Here is a 7,794-nt window from a genome sequence, read left to right as displayed (position 1 = left end):
AGCGGGAGCGGGCCGCGGGGGCCGGACCTGGGATCCCGGTTGGGGCGGCGGCGATGTCCGGCGCGGGGCGGACAACGTCCGGCTGCGCGAGGTGGAAAATTTTAGGGTTAGGGGGGAGAGGATCCGCGAATTGGAATGGGGGTGTATATATAGGCATAGGAGGAGCTAGGAGAGTCCAGATGAGGTGCGGTTTTCGGCCACGCGATCGTGATCGAACGCTCTAGGACATGGAGTAGAGTTTAGTGGGTTTTGGGCCAAATTGGAGGGGTGTTGGGCTGCAACACACACGAGGCCTTTTCGGTCCCTCGGTTAACTGTTGGAGTATCAAACGAAGTCCAAATGATACGAAACTTGACAGGCGGTCTACCGGTAGTAAACCAAGGCCGCTTGGCAAGTCTCGGCCCAATCCGGCAATGTTTAATCCCCACACACGAAAGAAAGCTAGAAATGACCACCGGAGGAGAACGGAGCGCCGGAATGCAAAACGGACAACGGGGAAAATGCTCGAATGCATGAGATGAACACGTATGCAAATGCAATGCACATGATGACATGATATGAGATGCATGACAACGACAACAACACACGGAGGCAAAGACCTGAACCCGAGGAAATAAATGTAACTTAACGCCGGAAACGGTAAGAGTTGGAGTACAAATAGGGAAAGTTACACCCGGGGTGTTACAGGAAGTTAATCTTTAGACCCGAAAGAATCTCAAAAGCAATCAAAAGCAACTTAATTGTTGCAATGTTATGGTCGTCTGGCTCGAATAGCAACATCGTGTCGTCCGCGTATTGCAGATGAGTCACGCCGCCGGGGATGAGGTGGGAGATCAACCCTTTGATATGCCCCGCAGCCCTGGCTTTGCTGATCAAAGCCGCCAAAGCGTCCGCAACAAAATTGAAGATCAAAGGAGAGCTAAGGCCGCGTTTGTTGCGAAAGAATTTGCCCATTACACCATTGATAGTCACAGCCGTGTGTCCACTACTCACAAGGTGCATGATACGGTGGACAAAGCCCACATCAAAACCCTTTTTGATGAGGACCTCTTGCACGAACTCCCAGTTCACACGATCATAAGCTTTCTCGAAATCTAACTTAAGGAGAACACCTCTAGACTTGGTATGTTTGAGCTCATGAACGATTTCGAGAAGCGCTAACGGCCCTTTAAGGATATTACGCTGCTTGAGGAAACCGGATTGGCTAGGGCTAATCACTCGTTGAGCGACGGGCGCCAAGTGGGAGGCGTATGCTTTTGCACAAATCTTGAAAGGGACATTAATCAGAGTGATAGGCCGAAACTGCTTAATGTCGTCGGCCCCTTTAACCTTAGGTATCAGACTAATAGCCCCGTAGTTGAGACGTGATAGGTCAACGGTACCTAGCGTAAAGCCATTCACTAAGTCGTAGAAAAGATATTTGAGCTTAGTCCAGAATTTCTTGAAAAATTCCACCGGCCACCCATCCGGTCCAGGCGCCGTGCCCGTTTTCATATCATGAACGACACGGTCTATTTCCTCCGGAAGGAAAGAGAGGACGAACCCATCGTTCTCCTCCTGTGAGACCCGATCAACAGGGTCCCAAAGGTCGTCCCGGAGGCATAGAGTTTTCTCCTTGGCCGTTCCCAACAGCCCGATGAAGAACTCATAAATGTGAGCCACGATGAGCTCGTTGGAGAGTAAGAGCCCTTGTTCGGATTGTAATCTAAGGATCGTACTTCTTCATTTTCTACCGTTAGCGTAAGCATGAAAATAGCTGGTATTAGCGTCTCCTTTGGTGACCCACTTGATCCCGCCCCTGCGGCGCTAGTACTCCTCTTCGGCCCGGAGTATGGCAGGAACTTGGCGCTCCAAGTCGTAACGAACGGCCCATTCACTCTCCGAGAAGGAGCGCCGGTCAGCCTCCAAGTCTAGCGCGGCAATTGCCTTAACAATTTGGGCCCGCTCTCGCTTGGATTTCCTGTCGTGGTTAGCCCCCCAACCACGCAGGGAAGCCCTGAGCTTGCTTGCCGCCAAGTTCCAGCGCTCTGCCGGTCCCCGCTGCAGCCCAAGCTGGTGGCAGATCATATCCCAACGATCTGACACCATCTAAGCAAACCCCTCGGACTCAAACCAAGCCGTTTCAAAATAGAATCGGGGGCTTCGCCTAATATATTCCTCCCCAGAAGAAAATATCAACGGAACATGGTCCGAGCCGATTCTAGTTTCAGCAACCAGATTGCATAGGGGAAATAAAACCTCCCATTCAGGGGTAAAAAATACCCTATCCAACACGCTCCGGACCGGGCACAACTGCTTGTTTGTCCAGGTATATCTTGCACCGGTCCGAGCGGCCTCACACAACGCCGATGCCGCTATGGCCGCATTGAACATGGACACCCGAGTCCAGTCAATGTTGGTGTTGCTTTTGTCCGCACCCGAGCGAATAAGATTGAAGTCCCTACCGACAACCAGGGGCAAATTGATAGCTCGTTTGGCCCCTACCAAATTAGTTAGTTTCTGTAGGAAAACAGCCGAGCGTGAGTGATCTGCCGGCCCATACACACACACCACTACCCACGAAAGGCCCGAGACGCGGTGTCTAATGGTAGCAGAAAGAAAAAATACACCAACATCCCATTGCAATACATCACAGATATCATTATTACAACCCATTAAGATACCACCCGAGTGGCCCGCTGAGGGCAACCAGTGCCAAGAGAAACGTTGTAAAGGATCGAAAGCTAGAAGATCACGGAACGAGAAGTCAGCTTTGATCGTTTCCTGTAGGGCTACCACGTCAATCCTCTCTCTGGCAATATACTCCTTGAGTTGTGTACGCCGCCCCCCGTGGCCACAACCCCGAATGTTCCAAAAAAGATAACACATTTAAATGATACGATTGCGCAGGCGCACCCCCCTAGATGTCACCGCTTTCGCCACGCACTTCCTAGCCGGCATCCGGCTGGAAGAAGGAATAACAGAGGCCTCCCTAGCCTCTGTCTCCTCCTCGGGCAATGCCTCCCTGCCATCCGCACCCGGAACGATGGCTCGCCGGTTCTGTTCGTCCCCACGAGCAGCCGTAGCCGCAAGCATGGCCTGAGCTTCCTCCCGTGCACGAACCATAGAAATAATCTCGCTACAAGGGTCACTAATATCCACGCCACTATCATCCAGAATGCTAGCAAGCTGTTCATCCGTAAAAGCGTTCAAGATACGGTAAGATGGTAGGGGATTACCTGTAGCCTCCAGGTTCTTGTCAGCGAGCCGCAGTTTAGCGCTTTCCAACGACGTCAATTCTCCCAGCTTGGCCTTGGCGCGGGCGCTGGGGGCCTGCAGTGTCACCGGAGTAGCCTTGGAGCGTCTTTCCTTGCTTCCCACGTCTGCCTTGCCCAACGCCTCCCCTAGCTCGCCACCCAGTGTTGCCACCGCCACCGTCGTCACTGTCTTGGGGGTCGGCTTCCGCCTAGCCGTCTTCTTAGCCTGACGTCCCGCACTATTGGAACCACGCTTGTTGGCAGGGGTCAGGTCGTTCTCGGTCCCCGGAGCCACAGGAAGGGAAGACAACGGGTCCGCAACCACAATGGCCCCAACCACCTCTTGAGTCTCCGTCTGTGCCCTTGCCAGTGCCGGGATGTTGGATACGTACTCGTCAAAGGATAGCATCAGGGATCTGGCCAGGGGTGGCACACTCACCGTCGTGTCCTGGGTCGCCACACCCAAGGCCCCCGAATCAGTGGACACCGCTCCCAGCTTGTCCCAAGTCTCCGTGTCAATAGAGTAGTCATGTTGGCTGTCATCCCCTTCTTCGCCCGTATCCTGCATCTTGGTGTCACCGTCAGAGGCCTTGGCGGGCGCCTGGTCCTCGCCCTGAGGTTCATTACCAGGGGCGGCCCCTTTAGGCGGAGCGCTACCCGATGGCCAAGCTCCACCGTGACCAGCAGAGTCTTTTGGCGGGGGGTTGGGAGGATCAGAGCCATTCATCACACGTTCTCCCCCACGCTTGGGTAGTACCTCGCGCTCCACCTTGATTTGTTAACCTTCATGATTGAACCACACTTCCACAAATCCATTCAGTTTCTCCGGAGCCTTGCATGCTAACTTCATCCTCACAGGCCCCAACCTGATAAGGGACAATTCATCCACCACAATCGGGCAGCCAAGCATCCGGAACCCTTCCCTTATGCGATCCTCACGCCTGTGTTTCTTTGGGATGCCGTGCAACCGCACCCAAGTCTCTGGCATGGCCATTGGCTGCACCTCCTCGTGAAGCATATCCCGAACCGATGCCGTGATGTCATTGATTGACAGAAAAAGTTTCCCACTCATTTTCGCCATGTGAAGCAGATCTGTGGAAGGGAAAACCACCAAGAAATCATTGTCGCCCACATGTGTCACTTGACAATCCCAAGATCCGGTCACCATGTGTTGTAGTTCCTGCTTGAGGATGCGGAGATTGAGCCGCCCTGGCTCAGCCGATAGGATGGCCCCATTCTCAATCCACGCATCCACTAGCAGCTCGCCCTCGGCCTCCTTGTCAAACTCCAAGTAGAAAAAGCCCTCACCGGCGATAGCGTTCCCCATGATCTGCAATTGCAGCTGTCGACCCCGCGTCGGGCAGTGCGCAGACGCATGTCCCTCCTCCTTACACAACACACAGAGGGGAGGGAACTTGCACTTGGACTGATAGTGTCTGAGGCGGCCGCACTTGAAGCACTCCACATCGGGCACTTCTTCCACCGGAATGGGTTCCTCCGCCGTGCCCTTGGAGGAGGAGGGGAAGGTAACCGCCAATGGATCTGCAGCCGCCCGCTGCTTCTGAGCCAGCGGATCACCATGGCCCCCACCACAATAAGGATGCGCCTCCGGCTTCTTCTCGAGCTCGCGCCATCGCTGGTTAACCTTCTTCTTCTTCTTCTTCTTCTTCTTCTTCTTCTTCTTTCTTTCTTGCTGCTGAATCCACCACGAGGGAGGAGGACCCCAATCCCCTCGCGCCCGCCCTGGTCGCGGGATCCGCCGCGCTTAGCCCTGGCCTCCCGACCATCCGACCGCTCCCGCATCGCCCTCTTAGCCTTGTCGCACAGCTCGCGCTCACGACGCCGCTCCGCCTCCGGATCTGAGACCTCCATGGGGCGCTTGTCCGTGCACCGATCTTCCATCACCACCGCCGCAAAGGATCTGTGGAGAGGGGGAGGAGGGAGTGAGATCTGGAGTGTGAGGGCGGAGTGATCGAGGCACTGCACCTCACTTGCAGTGGCTGGAAACCCTAAATTAGGGTCCAGGTAGCCGCGTCTCAGCCATATATAGCTAGAGACCGGACGCAAGGCAGGCCGCGGCAAAACGGGCCTTGGGGGCCCATGCGGAAACGGAATTGGGGCCAACTCCTGTCCCGACCCGGCAGACACGCCCGACCCACTGCCCGACACGCCCACCGGCCCAGGCCCAACAGAGCACGGCCCGCCCGCACCAACCCTAGGCATCAACAGGGACTGCGGTCTCGCCCGACCACCTGGCGCTGCCGCCGCTGGCGCCGGGGACGAGGGGGCAGGCAGGCACGGCCAGTCCTCCCTGGACGGCACCGCCTTGTCCACCACCAAGCTCGCCGCCGCCATGGTTCTGATGTTACGAGTCGCGTCGGTCGCATCCCCCTCGCTGGCGGCCACGCACCGAGCCGACGAGGGTTGCCAAATGCGCATCGCCGTGGACCTGGGGCCGCGCCCTCCCGGCGCAAATCGCCGCCTGCGTTCGGCGCCCAGACCTCACGCGTCCTCCGCGAAGGCCACGAAGTCCCCAATCGACGGGCCCGCCGGCACCGCACGCATCTGCTCCGCGAGCTCGTCCCCGTCTTCTTCATCTTCAGAAGCCACCGCCGACAGCGCCCAAAATCGATTGTGGCAGGTCCCAGCCCTCGCCGGCGACGCCCCAGCACGCGCCACCAACGAGCGCACCTGGGGAGACCCCGCCTCGCGGCTCACCAAGGTCCACCCCGCCGGGGCAGCCCCACCCGTGACCCTCACCGGCGAAAGCACGCGGTCGCCAGCGCAGTCGCCAGTCCGTACACCTAACGGTTCACTCATCCTCGCGCCCTTCTGCGGAGGTCTTCCTTGTAGGTGCATGTCTTTGGTGGATCTGCTCGGATCCTCTCTTTGTTCATATGTCTTCAAGTTCGATCCTTTTGATCTAAGCTTCTTTTCGTCATCGGCGGCAGTTGTTGTTTTGGTGTGTTGGTCCTATGTGATCTTAGCAGGACAACTTTCCCGATTGTCTACTACAACAAGTTGTGCCCGGCTCTGTCAAGGAAGGACATGATGGTGGCTCGCTTCAGTCCTTGTAATCGTCGCTGGGTGGTCTACAAATTATGATGTAATTTCATTATTTTCGGTGTTCGATGTACTGATATGATTCAACATGAATAGATCGAAAGTTTTCTGTAAATAAAATTGCCAATGATTACAGAACCCATGGTAATTTTGAAAATTACTTACGAATTGAGTGAAATCTTCATTTAACTTGATTTTGAGTCGAAAGGTTCTCAAGGTGAAATTGATGTTGTTGCCTCCTAATGGGAGCTAATATATCTCACGTCGTGCGACAAATAGGTGGTGCTTGGCCGGCCAATTGGTAGTGAGAAAAAAGAGCATTGCTATACAGACGACAAGTCTCTGGCCGACCGTGCACGATCCTACTTGGCAACCGTAGTGCACGCAGGAGGCAAATTGTTTATTCTTTGGGCCACTACTAGGCGTAAGCCGGCTGATCCTGGGAAAGAATCAACCGCCTCACAAGCCGTAGATTCGCCCTGATTAGGACCGTTTGATCTCCCGTTGAGTTGATCACGCCCTTGCTCCAACTCCACCTATTCATTCTTTCCGCAACGCCTCCATAACAGCTCCAGCTCCCAGAGCATGCTCGCGTGTGATACGTCTCCAACGTATCTATAATTTATAAAGTATTCATGTTGTTATTTTACCATTCTTGGGAGTTTTACAATCATTTTATAGCAACTTTATATCATTTTTTAGGACTAACCTATTGACCCTGTGCCCAGTGCCAGTTGTTGTTTTTTGTTTGTTTTTTACATCACAAGAAATAAATATCAAACGGAGTCCAAACACCGCAAAACTTTATGGAGATTTTTTTGGACCAGAAGGAACCCAATGGGCCAGAGCTGCACCTAGGGGGTGCCCCGAGGGGGCACAACCCACCAGGACGGGACAGGGGCCCCTAGCACGTCCAGGTGGGTTGTGCCCACCTCGATGGCCTCCCGCACCCCCTCTTTGCACTATAAATTCCCAAATATTCCTAAACCCTTTGGGGTTAACCTAGTTCAGAAATTCTGTAGCCACCGAAAACCAATCTAGACCTGTTCCGGCACCCTGCCGGGGAGGGGAATCATCTCCGGTGGCCATCTTCACCATCCCGACGGCCACCACGATGAGGAGGGAGTAGTCCACTGTCACACCCTAGCTAGTCATGCATTAGAGTGTTGCATCATGTTTACTCTTTCATCAGAAACTTGAAATGGGGATCTCTGAAACCCTCAGAATCATTTTGAAAATGATCCAAATAAAAATTTCTCCAAAAGGGTCCAAGAAAATGCTCATGTTGCTCTCTGAAAATATTGGACAGAGATAAAAATCAAACCAATATTTTTAGTGGCTCATGGACATTTATTTTGGGCATTTGGAATTAATGTATAAATATTTGCTTTGGAAATATATTTCTATATATATTAATATATGTCCAAATATTATGCCAATTATAAAGGAGCTCTGGAATAATATATCTAGCCCCTGCAAAAAATTGGCATAAGTT

The sequence above is a fragment of the Triticum dicoccoides genome, chromosome 4A (assembly GCF_002162155.2).
Source record: "Triticum dicoccoides isolate Atlit2015 ecotype Zavitan chromosome 4A, WEW_v2.0, whole genome shotgun sequence".
NCBI lineage: Eukaryota > Viridiplantae > Streptophyta > Magnoliopsida > Poales > Poaceae > Triticum > Triticum dicoccoides.
This window is presented reverse-complemented; position numbering follows the sequence as displayed.